The sequence below is a fragment of the Lethenteron reissneri genome, chromosome 7, assembly GCF_015708825.2.
Source record: "Lethenteron reissneri isolate LAM-NWPU_2019-01 chromosome 7, ASM1570882v1, whole genome shotgun sequence".
Lineage (NCBI taxonomy): Eukaryota > Metazoa > Chordata > Hyperoartia > Petromyzontiformes > Petromyzontidae > Lethenteron > Lethenteron reissneri.
Window position 1 is genome coordinate 3,118,228 of NC_083785.1, and position 17,985 is coordinate 3,136,212.

General features: G+C 46.9%; 1 protein-coding gene across 2 annotated transcripts in view; it reads right to left on the reverse strand.

Moving 5' to 3' along the window:
• LOC133355810 (oxysterol-binding protein-related protein 6-like) overlaps positions 1–17,985 on the reverse strand; it is a 190,477-nt gene that overhangs the window by 142,514 nt on the left and 29,978 nt on the right. The window lies entirely within an intron of this gene.

Here is a 17,985-nt window from a genome sequence, read left to right on the forward strand (position 1 = left end):
GATGTTAGTTGTCACAGCTGCCGTGCACATTATACCGTAAATGTCTTTTTATTTGGAGGTGGGGGGGGGGGTCTGAATAGAATTTGAAAAGTCGTGGAACATTACAGAACTGCAATGCAAGGATATGGTTTCATTCAATTGATTATAAGATTATTAAAGTGTTCTTTTTTTTGTAAAGACCACACGACTCTCATACAAAGTGCAGTATATGCACAGCGTGTACGTGATCGGCGTGGTGCCATTCACCACCTGAGCGATTCAATGCATTGTCACGATTCGGGGGTCGTGATTCAATTTTATAATCGATTATTTAACAATAAATTATTCGACAGTGGATTATTTTATCCCATCCTCTGTATTATTATTATTATTTCTTGTTCGTTCATCTCATTTGCAAAGTTTTGTTCTCTCCACGTTCCAAAATGTAACCAGAGCATATAATTTGCATAGTGCATAAAGTACAGGAGAATGCCTCTCATCTGCGGCAATGTGTGGAACGAACATTGGAATTCCGATTATCCGCGACGTTGTTCGCAAATTTGCTCCGCTTGTCGGCAGAAGAAACAAATGTGGATAACCGTGAACAATAGGATTCTTTTGCAGCGCGAGCCCCTCTTATCTGCCAAAAAATAGTGAACAATAGTTGTTGCCAATCCCTGCATTTGTTGTGGATGATAATAGCGTCGTGGATAAGACAACGTCTCCCCGACAGACCTGGTCTTCACCTGAGGACGGCTGCTTGTGTTGTGGCCGAAACGTCGTGAGAATAATTTTATTATGTTTTATTTTTATTATTTTATTATTTCCCTTCTACGTGACTTTACTGAAAGAACCAAGAAGATGAATCCCTGCAGTCACGAAAGCTTTAAATCGAAATTTAAGAATTCTGTTGTAGTGTATGACAGATTCACATGCCGGGTCGATGCATGTATTGCGAGCACAAGATTAAACATTTTTTTTATCCAAACACACGTCTAATAATATACATAAAGCAGAACTCGCCTTATCATGCATTCTATTATCCGGAAAGTTATTATCTGTGAATCTCATAATCGGAACCTTTCATTTAGACTAGTCGGGCCACGTGGTCAGCAGGTTACAACAACAACAACAACCAACAACAACAACAAACAATACGCAAAAACACCGACAGGCGTGCGGAACAGAGAAAAAGGTAAGCAAGTCACGAAAAATAAATAATAAATTGGTTCTTATAACTTTTCAACACTAAATGCAAGCTTGGACAAAGCACCATGAACACCAATAAAAACAATCCCAGACCACACCAATGCAGCACCCAGTCCCTCAATAAAACGTCACATTTTAATTTAACTATCGACACACAGGTAAGGATCAAAGTTACAAATCACGATTTATCCGAGACGATAGTTTAATTCGTAACTTTTTGTGTCATTCTAACATGTTGCCATCGTGAAATATACTGCTTTGAAATTGGGTCCATCTTTTTTAAACACCCTGTATTTGCGAAGAAGTATTTTCTCCATCACAGAATGCGACAGCAGTCACACTGCTCATGAGACTCTGGAAATAAAAACCTTTATACAAACTCCTTCTCTATATATTTTTCTCACTAATGCTAATCAGAGGTGCCGGAGTAGGGCAACAAACAAAACACAAAAAGCAGTTCTACCGTATCACACCGATCCCCGTGCAGGTAGGCGAATCGGGCAGGGCAGGACCGGTTCGAATGTGGCTTGCCAACTGATGCTTGCCATGGCTGGGAATCACACCCAAGGCTGCCGGAGTCCGGTTATATTGACGGCGGGGAGAGGTTCGATTCCTGCGTTTTGGCGAACGCTCCATAAACCCGGCTAGATAAGGGGGGCAGCCATCGCCGGCAATGCGGCAAATCGGCAGAGCGACGGTGTTCCGCCCATTGCGTCAAGATGTGAATGTGACCCGAGTGTTTTCATACAGAGACCGACAAATGTTCCCCCCGCGCTCTCTGCCAAAAGAGCACAGGCAGCAGTAATTTCACCGCAGGTCAATAAGATCTATGGCTCGGCCAAGATTCACCCCCTCCCCTCCCCCCCCAAAAAGCTAGGATAATTTATTAAATAAATTCTGGGCTCCTGGGAGGCACCAGATTCTTGTAAATAAGATATATGCAACCTTGGTGGGTTATATCCTGCCCAAGCAGTGTATGTGTTTGAAATAAATAAGACTCGGGTAAATAAATTATGTACTTTGATACCCGTTTTTTTTTAGTTTGGAAGGCTCCACGTAAATAACGCATGAACGGGTGATTTGCACTGTTTTTCACTCCCTCCCCCGTCGCGTCGCACAGCCTTCTGGTGACTTCTGCCCGAGCAGCCCGTCTGCGTGGTGATGGAGCTGCTTCGCTTGCCTTGTGAGCGACGGAGAGAAATTGCAGGAATAAAGGTCAACGACGAACGTGAACGGGGGATCGGCTGCAGCCGGCGAATAATATTAATAATAATAATTGTACAAAATGTACAACACGATTTCCGATTGCGTCACGAGCCTCGGAATGAACACGGCGGTGGGGTCAATTCTGTCGATTCTTTTGCTGCGTCGACGCAGGGTGTTGCCGAGCGACGTCCAAGCTGCATTGGGTGCAAAGGTGAAGGGTGAAAGGTGAAGGGTGAAAGGTGAAGGGTGAAAGGTGAAGGGTGAAAGGTGAAGGGTGAAAGGTGAAGGGTGAAAGGTGAAGGGTGAAAGGTGAAGGGTGAAAGGTGAAGGGTGAAAGGTGAAGGGTGAAAGGTGAAGGGTGAAAGGTGAAGGGTGAAAGGTGAAGGGTGAAAGGTGAAGGGTGAAAGGTGAAGGGTGAAAGGTGAAGGGTGAAAGGTGAAGGATGAAAGGTGAAGGGTGAAAGGTGAAGGGTGAAAGGTGAAGGGTGAAAGGTGAAGGGTGAAAGGTGAAGGGTACAGCCCTGGAATTGGCCACTCACACCACTTGTCGTGGAAGTGCCTCCACTCGAGGGAGCTCAAGAGAGCCTCCAGAGGATAAGTTGGCCTACTCTTCCATGGCAGCCAGGGGGACATCTTGGAAGAGGTGCCAGTCCCTATACTTTTCCCCATCACGTGGCTTGCCAATGGAATAACTGTGGTGGTACACATAATACAACTGGTTGGATAGAATCAGTATCAGAACAAAGATGGGGGGGGGGGGGGGGGGTTAAGTAACCTGCTATTTGCTGCAACTGCTACGCCAGGATTTGCAATTTTCCAACGTGCTCACCAATATCCCACGGCAGCATCCCACGTGGATAACTGAGCAATAATTGTTTGAAAGTGACTATTGATTGACTTGTGGACAGGCGACTGGATGCTGCTCAGGGAATGATGATTATTGACAGCAATGGCTCAAAGCTAAAAATGGAGATTTTGTAGAATGTTAAACAAAACACTTTTTAAAATGTAACTACAATTCACGAAAGCCTCGTCTGAACTGCAGCCAACTAAGAACTACTGGTTCTCTGCTCGTGCAGATTGTGCACCCAGAGTTAAGCCAACTGTGTGATGGATTAGCGAACACACGCATGTTAGAAACATCACATTGACGGCTAAGAAAGTAGACACGGACCGTAGGCGTTTGACGCAAGCTGGAAGGAGCCGATGAGCTGTGAAGCCGTTTCATAAAGGGAGCCACAACCCACGCTGGGGTCGGCACTGGCGGTAAAATTATAGAGGAAGCTACACGGGTAAAAGCATGAATCAACGTTACATAAACATGAACAAAGCAACAGAATATTGGATAGAATTTTGTTTATATCTAACAGAAGTTAAAAGGCATGCAAAGGTAGGATACATCACACTCGCAAATTCACAGCCGTCGTATCACACTTGCGAATGTGGCTGCCATGCAAAAACTTAAATCGCCAAAATCAAGTTGCGGGGAGGTGGGGCGAGAGAGAGAGACGTCGCATGTGGGGGCGACGGCCGCGCAGTTGAGAAAAAAACACAACGGAGGAGGAAACGAACGCGGCCAAGAGATCGGGGAAGGTGAAGAGACGGAGGAGCGACGGAGATCAGCTCGCGGGCAAGTCGGCGCGCGACACAGATTGTCGGCATCGCAGGGACGTAAGAACCGGCGATGGCTTTTGGAGGGAGGTCTTCATTCCGCGGTGGATGAGTAAAGATTAAATTAATTGTCACGATTCAAGGTCGCAATGCTACTGAGAATTGATCTTTTTTTTTCACTCTGGAGAATGTAGCGGCCTCTTGTGGCTGCAGGGGTGTCATGAAATCCATTACATACAGAATATACGTACAATGAATCATGGATTCTTGCACATGCGATTCAATGCATGTACCATGAGTTGAAGAATCAATAATAATTAATGACGCGATGCATCAGTACTCCCATTATATTTCGTTTTGCATAAGAAAATACCTAAAATGCAACTTTGCAAGCGAGGCAAATGCAGAATTATGCAGCTATGAAACACACGTCCAAATACAAATGCAGCCAACACGAGTCTGTTGGCTGTATTTGTTCTATGCCCTAAATAGAACTCGAGACGGACATCCTAATTTAACTTTCACTCCATTTTTATATTCAATTTAAATCTACAAAGTGATCATCGCTCCCGACTGCAAAACATTTGGGAGGACTCAGCCAGGCTTCCCTGGGAAAACAATCAAAACATATAAAACAATAGACACACATTCTAGATTTGAAGCTTTCGTGACTGCAAGGATTCATATTCTTAGGTTTTTTCGGTAAAGTCACGTAGGTAAAAATTTGAAATTAATAAGAGTAAAATTAGAATAAAATAAAAATCACGACGTTTCGGAGGCAACACAAGCCTCCGTCTTCAGGTGGGACCGTCACAGCACGATAGCCGTATCAACTTGATTTTTATTTTATTTTTATTAATTTTAATTTTTTACCTACGTGACTTTACCGAAAAAACCTAAGAATATAATATACACACACGCGTGCTTTGTTACGTCCTCACAATCTTCAAATAACAAGCGCACGTCGCCTCTGACGTGCACCTCCTGCCTCGTGTGTGCACAAGAAGGGTTGGCATCGCTGCACGGTTTAATTTGAGTTCTGCACTCAAAAAAAACAAAAACTGAAAAGGGGCCACCAGATTGTGTTCGTAGAGTGGAGCGTTCCACCCCCTGCCGCAGGTGTGTGGCTGTGACAGGTGCACAGAGTGGGGCGTGCGGAGTGGGTTTAAGGTCAGGAGGGGAGCAGTATAAGGTCAGGTTCAGTGGAACATGCGTTGCGGGTCGAGCGTAAATCACAATGGAGAATCTTGATTTTTTTTTTCCAACGAGGTTTTTTTTTGGGTTCGATCGCGTAAATATAAATGTGTCGTTAAACCCGCCACAGCTAATTAGTAAGGTTTGTCACGTAAACAGAACGTGCCAATTCGTTACTAGTACAGCACACCGATGTGTTGGAGAGTAAACCCACAACATTTACAATTACAAGTACTCGAATTGTGGCGGGTTTAACGAGACATTTATATTTACGCGATCTAACGCAACAAAAAAACTATTACGGATAATATTGGTCGTGAAAGCCGACTACGTGTTAAACTTGATTTTTTTTTTCATCCTGGAGAAATCCTATGAGCTGTGAAGCTCTTTGTTTACAGATGTTCCAGTAGGGGCGGTTCAGAAAGTTACCACAACAAACAAGACAAAAAAACCGATAGAACTGCAAAGTATAGGAAATGTAAGCAAATCACTGAACATAAATACGTAAAATAGAGTATATAGCAGAGGTGGGACAAAGTCATTGTTATGCAAGTCCAAGTCGAGTCTGAAGTCATCAAATTCATGACTCGAGTCTGACTCGAGTCCAAGTCACATGACTCGAGTCCACACCTCAGAGGTGGGACAAAGTCATTGTTATGCAAGTCCAAGTCGAGTCTGAAGTCATCAAATTCATGACTCGAGTCTGACTCGAGTCCAAGTCACATGACTCGAGTCCACACCTCAGAGGTGGGACAAAGTCATTGTTATGCAAGTCCAAGTCGAGTCTGAAGTCATCAAATTCATGACTCGAGTCTGACTCGAGTCCAAGTCACATGACTCGAGTCCACACCTCAGAGGTGGGACAAAGTCATTGTTATGCAAGTCCAAGTCGAGTCTGAAGTCATCAAATTCATGACTCGAGTCTGACTCGAGTCCAAGTCACATGACTCGAGTCCACACCTCTGGTATATAGGTCCACCAATTCCCACGCTTGGGCAAGGCAGCAAAACAACGGCAAAAACAGTCCCAGACCACACCAAGACAACGACACGCAATAGACCCTCAATAGAATTGCACATTAAATTTGGACTATTGATACACGGTTGGGATAGTTTAACACGTAGGCTTTCGCGACCAATGTTATTCATAATCAACGTTTTTGGGTTTAGATCGCGTTTATTTATAAATGTGTCGTAACCCTCCACCACCCGACACGGCCAATCAGTAAAAATGTGTCACGTTGACAAAGACAAATAGTTCACTGCTTTAGCCCACCGGTGTGTTGAAGCCACAACATTTACAATTTGAGTACGACGTTTGAGTACGGCATCATCGGGCGAATTGCCCGATGATGCTGGTTGCAATTACCAGCGAAACGTCGTACTCAAATTGTAAATGTTGTGGCTTCAACACACCGGTGGGCTAAAGCAGTGAACTATTTGTCTTTGTCAACGTGACACATTTTTACTGATTGGCCGTGTCGGGTGGTGGAGGGTTACGACACATTTATAAATAAACGCGATCTAAACCCAAAAACGTTGATTATGGACGGTTGGGATAGTTCAAATGCAATTAAATGGACGTCTTAGGTTTATTGGGTTTGACAATGGGGCGTTAATGAATCAGCCAAAGAACAGCGCAGATTTGCCAATAAAGACTGTACGGATGAACAGGGCCCCGATGTACATTTATTCTTGCATCAAGCGATGTGAGATTGGATATTAAGTCGATGAAGAAGCGCACCGGACAGTTTCGCAGCACCACGCGGACGAGAGTGGTGGAGATTGCTGTCACTGACCACGAGGCTGGATCAGATTCAGAAACGAAGAGACGACTAGATTTTATTCTTTTTTTTTAAATCGATGTTACAATTACGTTCGTTTTACTCGGGAAAGCCTCACGGAGTCTCAAGATTCTTTATTCAGGTGGGTCCAGTGAGCTACTTTTTTTCTAGCAGTAGGCGGACGATGTTTGCATGCTGCGTGTAATGCCCCCAAATCGATTGATTTTCTATTTTTTTTTTATTGGTTTGTTTGGCCAAGACGAGTTATACTATTGTCTTTTTGAGAAATAGGGCGGAAACTGGAGAATCCGAATTAAACCCATGCGGGATGTACAACCTCCACACAGCAAGGCACCCGAGCCTGGAATTGAACCCAGGTTCTTCTTGCTACGAGGCACACGTGTTAACACTGTGCCATCCTACGGCCTTCAAGAAGTGCACACGCACTGTGAATGTACATTCTCAGACACACAATCTAATGCGTGTATCGTGACCACAATGATCCCGTGTGATTGATTCATTGTTATACGCTAAATAGATATAGAAGGAAACGAATACATTTTTTAGGGATGCTGTTGTGTACACATGCGGAGGTAGTCCAACCATTCGAAAACAAATCAATGGTATTAGCATTGATTGGATTTTTCTGAATTCCAACCATTAGCGATAACTGAATTCCAAGTTGCCCGAGTCATATTCTCAACAGCGATGGGAATTACTTTTTTCGTGTAAATTCCACAGGCTCCAACAGCCAAACTAAACCCACTTATCAAAGACTCTACACGCGCACTGAGATCAAAGGTCCAGAGCCATCCTACATAGCTGCTTGTTGATATGCCGTATCCTCCAGATTACAACATGCCCTTTCTATCCCTGTATTTTAAAGCAAAAATTTGGGGGGGGGGTCACCTTATAATCTGGAAGGGGTACGTGTGTGTGTGTGTGTCTTTGTGACCACATTTGTGGTGGTGCATCTGCCAGTCATCTCACTCAGAATCAGAATATGTATTTATAGTGGAGGAATCCGATGTGCTATAAAGCTCTTTTCTTACAGATGCCCAGTCGGGGCGGCTAAGAAGGTTACAACAACAATCAATACTAAAACACGGCAGCAGTGCAAAGTACAAGCAAGGTAAACAAATCACCCAAAAACACAAATACAACCAGACCATCCACATCCTACCAGGCAAATCCCAGAGGTATTAACTCATGGCACTTGGGTTTCTCCCGTGACGTTCTGCCAGCGAGCCTTCGACACTTCACGTTGTTGATCACATTTGTATAACTTTATTGACAACAGACACAAGTTTGTGGTGCATCTTAATTTCTCCAGAGTGTGTTACAATCCAGAGAATAATGGTAAATCGGGGAAGCATTTGACCAACAGCGTATATATAATTCGAAACTATATTGCATCAACGACCATTAACAATACAGGCGGCAGCAGCAGCAGGAGCATCATGGCCTAAGTGCACGACACGTGCGACCATTGCCCCACCTGCAGTTGACAGCAGAGAGAAGTGAGCCGAGTTATTTGCGAGGTTACGCCGCCACTGACCGGGGCCAAGGGAGTTCTGGCCAAAATGCAATTTTATTTCACGGGGCCCTCGAGATGAAACTTCTCACTTCAGAGGAAGTCCCAAGAGGGGGAGGGGGGGCAGAGAGAGAGAGAAAGACCTGAAGCAAATCATCCACCCACGCACAGCATGAAACGTGGCCCGGCCCTCTTGAAGACCGATGGAGAAGCCTTGGGAACCCACCGAGTGCTCTTGGATCATTATGTGCCCAATCAATTGATGAAGTGAATTAGCGGGAAAGCACAGCAGTGCTGTCATTCAGCCACTGCAACTCGCTAATGCAGCAATTATGTTGACGGAGTCAAAGTCAGCTCAAGAGTGCCACGGCCCTCCATGGAGCGGCGAAGGCAATGCTCATTTCATCTCGCGTCTCTCGAGACAACGCTGGAAGTTCCACATTCCCATGGCAGGGCCAGTTTATCCTGCTCTACAAGCACCGTTGAGTCACCACAGAGTTGTACCGATTTTATCGACCCCAGAAGGACGATGAACTGAGTCAAGCCCACGCTGGGATTTTGACTGTTGGAGTCAAACACTCTCATCACAGCAGCACCTCTGGGTGGGCCGTGCTAAGAAGTCGTGTAATGATGATTGAGAGCCGCTATCACTCCATTGATGGATGACTACCTCTCCATGCAATGTCGGTCATGGGGGGGGGTTGTGTTTGACGATACTTCCCCACAATGGTCAGCGCGGTTTGGTAAAGAGTCACTAACGACCGGTTCCAATATCACTCACCACTGATGTTAGCCATGGCCAGCAATCAAACTCAGGTTGTGGATTTCATATCTCACCATTACTCAAACACTCCCAAATTTAATGCGAATGCATTATTTATCCCCCCTCAAACTCCCCCCCCCCCCCCACTTCTTTAAAATGTGCTCGTACAATCACCAGTGTTGATGCAGCGTGTACAAAATTCTCTGCCACGTGTCGTGACGGGCACTGCAAGATCCGACCGTGTCCTTCCGGTGCTCACTGAGCTTGCCATTGGCTTTCAGATGCCGAACTAATACATTATGAGGTCGCACTCAGTAGACACAAAGTGCTTGCCACAAATGAACCACAATACCTTGCATCTCGTCAAGGAGCATAAACCATCATCACGCGAAACTCGGGTCATCCTCGCAACGGGTTGTGGCTAACCATCGAAGAAAGACGGTCACCGCATCGTGCGCTTTCAGGTGTGTTCTTCCATCCGATGCGAGGAAGCCACTGGAGCTACGTAACTTGTAAATGTGGGGTTGAAAACTCATTTCTTAAGAAATGCTTTTTGTGTTTAGTTTGTTGTCCTTCCCCCTACACCTCCGATTAACCAAGGTTGGCTACGAAAGAAGTTCAACATACACACATACCGTCAAACACGCGACACACCTGAGAAGCTGATGCTACGGTGACATTGCGCTTCTCTTTCTGGATCGGTGGCTTTAAAACTCTAGCTGAGCAGGAGGCCGACAGGACAGCGTTCAGGCCTCGTGCGTGGCGGGATAGCGATGCGTGGATTTGTTTTCGTGGCACCAAGAGCCTCGCCTTGCCGTAGGCTCTGGCGTTTCAACACAAGACATGGCGGCCTAACGACCCAGGCCTTACGACCCAGGCCGTAGTCTTGCTCGATGTGTTCCGCGAAATCTGCCAAGCTGGCTGGGAGTAGGGATTGTCGGCGTAAGGCACTACCAACGTAAGGCATCGATCTGCAATCAGCCTAAAGTTCTGTCCCCAAGGATATCCGGTAACCCCTTAAACACCACACACAACCCCCCCCCCCCCCGTAAAGTCTTAACAGACTGTAGGGGCAAGTGCTGTTAAGCGGGCAGTACCTATGAAGGTCGGCACGGCACGAGGGGGTGGGTGGCCAGCACCATGCCCGGCCACCTTTGTCTCCCTAGTGGCAATGTTTACCTAGGGGAGGCCGACTCTGTATGTTAGTTGAACTTTTTTGCACCGCACATAGCCAACCGTGCTAATCGGAGGTGCGTGAGTCGACATACGGAAGCCCATGAACGGTTCACAAAATCGTCACTGGTGTTCGTGGCCGTGAGCGGGAATAGAACTTGGGTCGCCGGGTTCGTAGCGCAGTGCGCTAACCCATTGCGCACACGCACACCACTGCAGGATCACGAGGATACGGGAAGGCGAGGAGAGAAGGACGCGGTTTACCAGAATCTTTCCCGGAACGTTGTTCTGGCTAAAATTAAGCATTGCTTATAACAGGAGAGTTTGTAGAAACGCAATGTTCTGGGCAAGGGCTCTGCTTCAGCATAGACAATGATGATGATTGCCAAATTCACAAAGTCATATACTGGGAAGGACTTCATCCAGCATTCATTCAGTGATAATATATTGGTTTTCCAATTTATGCATTATTTTGGATAAGTTTCTTGGAATGGAGTGAGATATCTTTCAAAAATCGACAGTATGGATTAAGATGTTTGCATCCCTCACAACCATTCCCTACTCACAAGCAGCGTGATAATTTCAAACGTCCTTATTATTATTTGAGAATAAATGGATTTCGAAGAAATTGCAATCGATTCTAAGCTATACATGACGGATTGTATCCCATTACGGATATAAATAATTCGGAACAAATTGGTATACACAACGCACAGATCACATCACACGGCGCCAGCGGCAGCCGTGAAAAATAATCCCATTTTTCAAAACGGAAATGTACTAAACTTACGCGAAGACATTTTTACTTGAATTCGACAGGCAAAGTGATTCCTTTGCATAAAAGAGTAACGAGGCGGCGCTCAACTCCTGTTTGTGGGCCCTGTGCCGGTGGTGGAATTCCACGTTCCTATGGCGGGGGCGAGTCGATCCATAGCCCAACATTACTGTTGACCTGGTGGTGTTCATAGTTTGAATGAGCCAAACGCTTCGGGATTGGGACAGACTTCAACATTTGTATGCGAGCATCACCTCCGATTACCACGGTTGGCTACGTAAGATAAAACATTTTTTTAAAGGGATTTGCTTACATTCCCTATACTTTACACTCCTGTTGTAACATTGTTGCCTACTGGACATCTTTGAAAAAGAGATTAATAGCGCATCGGATTCCTCCAGTATAAATAAATATTCTGATTCTGTACGGTGCGAGGGAAGGTCAACATACATTAAAATTTTATTTTACCAGGTAAGGCCCACTGAGCTATTCAGCTCTTTTTCAGCAGCCAAATACTTTAAACTCATAACGTCTATTCTAAATGTGGAGAGAAAAACCGGAGGACCCGAAGAAAAAAAATCCACGCGACCACGGGGAGAGAGACACGCAAACTCCAAATATACAGCAGGCGTCAGGATTGGGATCGAACCCACGACCCTTCTGCGCATCATGGCGAGGCAGTTAACAATCTGGCCACCCCGGCATATCCACTGCCACGCGAGCCGCATTCGTCAGCAGCGGGCGTCTCTCATAAGCGATGGTAAATGTCCACGGGAATGAACGGGCAAGCGACTGCGTTTGAAATCGTCGGGGGCACGAATCGCAGGTGCCGGCGGCTGACCCTCAGCTCCATTCTACCCCCCCCCCCCATCGGTGCCCGAACACACGACGTGACAGTTAATTACGGCGAGGAAAGTTGTTTTTTTTCCCCCGCTCGCCTTTTTTGTGCGTGCGCGTGTGTGTGACTGGCCTTTTGAGACGCGGCCGCGAAATAAAAGTAGGGGCAGAAGGGGCCCCCCTTTTCCCCAAAGCAGGCCCCGGGGCTCCTGAATCTGGAGTGATCTCTCTCGCTCTCGCCGCGCCTCTCAATTTGTTTTCCTCAACTCAACCCGAAGAAGCTCCTTTTGTGCGGATGGAGGCGGCGCCAGCCAACACGGTAATTATTCCGCGAGTGAAACGAGGAATGGATGGGGGTGGCGGTGGCAAGCACCGTGGCAGACGCGCTCAACGCGTCTGTGACGGCGGCACGCGCCGCGCACAACGAGGATGGATGTTGGCGTTAAACGTTGGCGAGGAAAGAAAGAGATGACATTTTTTGTTGTTGTTGCGAAGGGCGTTTACGGTCGTCGATTGTTTTTTCATGGACGCAATGCGAGCACGTGACTTTCTGCCTGGTAAATCGGTACACTGTGCGCAGTGTGTGTGTCAAGTGCGTCAGTGCCTGCACTTGTAGCGGTCACGCGGTAATTAGCACACTGTGCTGCGACGATGCCGGTGGTTATTGGCATCTTAAGGTGACGGAAGGCTTTCGCAAGATGAACTCAGCCGTACAAGGAGTTGGCTGGTGTGAGGCGTCTACATCGCTACCGGATTGAGTTAACGGTGTGATGCTCGCCGTCCATCCCCTCCCTCGTCTCTTTTTGCAGCTCCTGGCCAGTGATGGAAATTACATATTCCTACGGCGTGAACCATTTATAAACACCCCACCAAAATCATTGGCAGAAATTACTTGCACAGGAAAAAATACCATTTGAATTCAATGCCTCGACACGTCTTGTATGTTGAACTTATACTCTTTGTGTTCTTTCGGTAAAGTCACGTAGGTAGAAAAATAAAATAAAGCAAAAAATAATATATCACGACGTTTCGATCGCAACACAAGCGGTCGTCCTCAGGCGGAAAAAATAGAACCCAGCAGTAGAACTGGTGAACCAACTCTGGTTCAAAGAGTATGGATTCCTACAGTCACGAACGCTTCAAATCAAGATTATGTTGAACTTATACTGGTAGGAACCTCCTGGTTACACCAGCCCACAGGGGATTATTGTGTCCGTCCATCGTGCGTCCAAAAATGGGAGGGGTGAGGCTGGGTGGGGAGGGGCTGGGTGGGGAAGGGCTGGTCATTCCGTGGTGCCCTTATAAAACTCAACGTTTAACCTACTCACGCCGGCTTGTGCCCACCCTCACAGTCGGCCATATTTGCGGAATACACCACGCCGCCGTTGACCCTGGCCATTGACCGAGCAACCCAACGTTCCTACCAGCTCCCTCCGCAGGAATATGTTTTCACACTGTACGTAGCCAACCGTGCTAATTGGAGGCGTGGGCGAAGGACAACAAAACACAAAAAGCAGTTCTGAAGAAATTCGTTTTCAATTTCCGCCCAGCTTCCTCCGGTGTTCCTCTCTCAGACACGCCACCATCATCACCACAATATACCTGTTGAGAAGAGGGGCATTGGGAACCAATGGGATCACCCTGTACTACACCAGTCATTTCTTATTTATAAAACAGTGGCCTCGTGAGATGGTATGGCAACGTACGACTTCGTTGATATGTTTCATAATCTGCACCGGGTGCGAAAACTGGCTCCACTGAGATCCTTGCATGATAATTTTGCCTCTCATAATTGAACGAATAAACGATCATTGCTGATGACCAATTAGTTGAATCAGTGAGCTATACCCGGAGGCATACCTATTTCACGTGTGTGTGCGTACTTGACTAATGTCAGCATCATCATTAGGAGAAGTGGCTCCAGTAACCCTCTTGGTAGGTAGTGCAGCGCAGGCAAAACCGACCCCTCGGCGGCGCTTACAAAGCCACGCGCGCGAGACGTGCACCAGACATGTCGGGGTCGGCACTTTCTCGGCAAATCGCAGGACGTCAATATCAAGCCCGGGGGGACACTTTTCCCAGAGTCCGTGGTGTCTCGGTTCCCACAGCTGCCTTGCGGTTCCTGCATTGACTTGCTGAAGTTTACCTCATTTTTCCCAAGTGGACGCTAAAACCACGCGATGTCTGGGTGGCCCAAGGGGCGAACACCACGCCAGAGCATCGAGCCGACGGGTCTTCTGGGATCTTGGGTTTGAATCTGAGTTGAATCTGGCTTTCAAACTACCCATGAGAAAGCCGAATTATCAAGTGTGGAAGGGCCTCTAACTCTAGAAGGGTATTTTGGCCTCATTTTCCACACTGGCTATCTTAAAAGAGGTTGGAGTCTCCACGCTTTAACCGACCAACTGTGCATCAGAGGGTCTTTTTTGGCTTAGATTGCGTAAATGTCAATGCGTCATTAAACCCGCCACCACCTATACACAGCCAATGAGTAAGGTTTGTCACGTGAACAAAACATGCCAATTCGTTACTCGATCTAACCCCCAAAAAAACTCAATTATTGATAATATTGATCGCGAAAGCCTACGTGTTATACTAACTAACTGTGGTTTACCCATTTGCATGAATAGGTCAACAGAGGTGGCAACATTTATGAAACTTGTCCCGTCGTTTCAACTGAAAGATCGAATTTTGACGATGTCTGGATTTTGAGTCTTGGGCATCCCGGCGCAGATAGCACGCATTGAATATAAATGAGAGGGAGAGGTATGATTGAAATTGTCATGAGGAATTTATAAACTGCTGTCATAGCCCAAATCCAAAGACCAAAAACTCTCGGTGGCTAAGAAGCAAAAACCTTTTTTTTTTAGTCACTACGCAGCTCTGTTTTCCCAGATCAGATTATGCAATCAGTCTGATAAGAAAAGCAGTTCAGGGATTAATGTTAATTTCTCTCATTGTATTTCAACGTATACCCATAGTTTCTCATTCACCACCAGCTGCATCATCTCTCATCATACCAATCAAGGTCAAGAGGTCGCCATGACCAATGCTGCTGGTAGCACCTATGGGCTCGCCATCGCTCCCTTCCTTCTGCCAGATACCTTCAGCTGTTGCACGGTCAACTCCTGACTTTCAAAAAGGTACTGCTCTCAGTGTCTCATCACGTAAACCACGATTGGCCTTCGTGTCATCTTGCCTCGGTCAGTGACCTGTTAAGTGCCAATCCTCGTCAGGAGAGAGCAGCGATAGCACCGTGAGTAGGGGACGTCCGAAATCGATTACACGAAGGGGCCTCCACTTGAAAACGTCGTGGGGACCTCTAATCTGGCACAATTCGCAATTGTCAAAGTCAGGCGAGTGTCGAGTCGTGTCGATTACTCCGCCGTGTATGCATTGCGTCGGCACAGGCGGACGAGTCTCCCGTAGCGACGGGCGGCTCGACGGCAGGGCGAGTGGCTCGCAATCGGATGGTGGCCAAATTCAAGACCTCGTTGGTGGGTTGAAGTCAACCAATACCCTCCTTGGAGTAACAGTTACCGGACATCTGTGAATAAAGACCTTCTTAGGTCACCGGATTTCTTCAGGATAAATAAAGATTCAGATTCTGACATTGCTGCGGAACAAACGGTAAACCAGTGATAGCCAGCGTTCCTTAGAAGGTGGAATAGCAAAACTACACGAACGAACTCTCCCAAAGTGGTCTCGTGACTCGGCGTTGGCATTCAGACCCTTAACATGTTGCCATCCTACTAGGCACGAATAGAATAGTGACACCGTAACAGCTGTGTGCAGCGTCCTTCATTGCAAGGCCCGTGGGCCACTGGCGGCCCCTGACGTGCGGCCCCCCGACAATACACAAATGTGAAAACGCTCACCCACCGTCATTGTGCTGCTGTCAAACCCCAGTGGTTTCAAATTTGTGGCAGCCCCTCGCACTGCTGATGATGTGTTATCAGCGAAAGTACCCCCCCACTCCCCCTCTGAAAATGAGCGATGAACAGCGGCCTCCCTAAAAGTGGGAACCTGGCTCAGCAAAGCACCGCCACAGGCAGGACGAGCCTCCAGCAGCGAGCACGCCTCCGCAGGCACTGGGGAAAGCGGTGGCTCAGTGACCGGTCACCCCCACCCCGTCAAGCTGCGCAGGATGACACGTGCGTATCTGCATAGGACAACGCATTTACACGACAGCGGGACGGACAAATGTGTTTGCGAATGCGTCACATCGCTAAAAGTTTACGGGTTGAGCGGGGGGAGGGGGGGGGATAAATGGCTTTAGGAACGCAGGCGGTTCCCTGGCAACTGTGGGAAGGCTTTCTCCAAGGTAAACGGCGTTTGTTGACTGGTGCCGTGTTTGCCCTGGCACTCTGGCTGCTGCTGACCTGTGTGATCAGAGCCACGTGGTGGAGCACACTCCTGCTGGCCCAGCCTGCTAGCAAAAAAACACCAACAGCGGTAGCCACACCTGGCACTGTGTAACACATTTTGTCTTGTTCCTGGATAGTAAGTGTTATTTCCTAATTGAACCTTATGGCGGTACCCGGGGTACCATAGTACCCCGGCTCTCGCACAATGTCCGTGATGCAGTCATTTTTAGTCTGTTGATGGTCGGCGATGTGGCAATCGACTCATCTCGACGAGCTGTACACGATGCACCACTACGGTGCGTACGAGCGTTCAGGGTTTCAGCACAATCATCGTTCTCGCTGCGATTCGACATCGCGGAGTAGCACCGATTTCGGATTGATTGGTACCCCAGTCGCGGAGTTAACTACACCCCTGAAAAAAAAAGTGTCCCAGAAATAAAATATTTAATTGCCTCGGCCATTTTGTATTATTTGGTACCCCGGGGTACTGCCATGAGGATCAATTGCTAATGCCTAAAAAGTACAGAAAATGGCTATTACTCCCCACAAACTTTGCTTTAGGGACCAGGACAGTGATATTTTGAAATTTACCTATTTTCGATGAGAAAACGGGCGAATTTGTGTTCTTTCGTTCACATAAAGTCAGAAAAAAACAACTTATGAATCATCTCATCGCTCCACCTCCATTGCGGTCACGGCTCAAGAATGTTTCCCTCCTTTGGCTTTCACTCTGGCCACCAGTCTCACCCATCGGCCATGCTACCTGCTCGTGAAGTGTCCGGCCCAAGCCCACTTGTAAACTTGAATACTCAATGCGATATCTTTCGCCCGCGTTTGTTCTCCGACCAAAGTGTTCCTCCTCCTGTCTCCCAGCGTCGTTTTCGGTCATATGCATCAATCAACGTACTGGACATCTGTGAAAAAGAGCTTCATAGCTCATCGGATTCCTCCAGTCTAAGTCAAGTTTCTGATTCTGATACAAAAAGTGTAGCAAGCGACACACAACGCACGCCTTCCATCCTCTGGTTCCCTAGTGCCGATGCTGACCACATCAGGCAAATGCTGCGTTTCCACGGTCATTAGAAATCAGAACCCAAGCGGTAACAGAGCATTCTGCTCTGACCCTTGACCCATTACCCCTTTCCTACCATCCACAGCTGGGAAGGAAAAGAAATCGTAATTACTTGAACAAAGGATAACAAACGCTTAGGTTCGCTTACAACATCACAAGCAAGAATATATTATTCGTATGATTTTCAGCTATGTAAAAAAAAAACAATCCTGACTTAAATCTAGATTTTAAGTTTTCGTGACTGCAGGGATCCATACTCTTTGGTTCTTTCGGTAAAGTCACGTAGGTAGAAAATAAAACAAATTAAATCACGACGTTTCGATCGCAACACAAGCAATCATCATCAAGTGGGATCTATGTGAAAGATGCCATTGGATTCTTCTGCGTTGACCTCATGATGTCATAATTTTACAAGGCTGGCGCTGCAGTGGTGAAATGTTAACTAGCTCGCCTGGCATACAGGAGGTCGTGGGTTTGATCCCG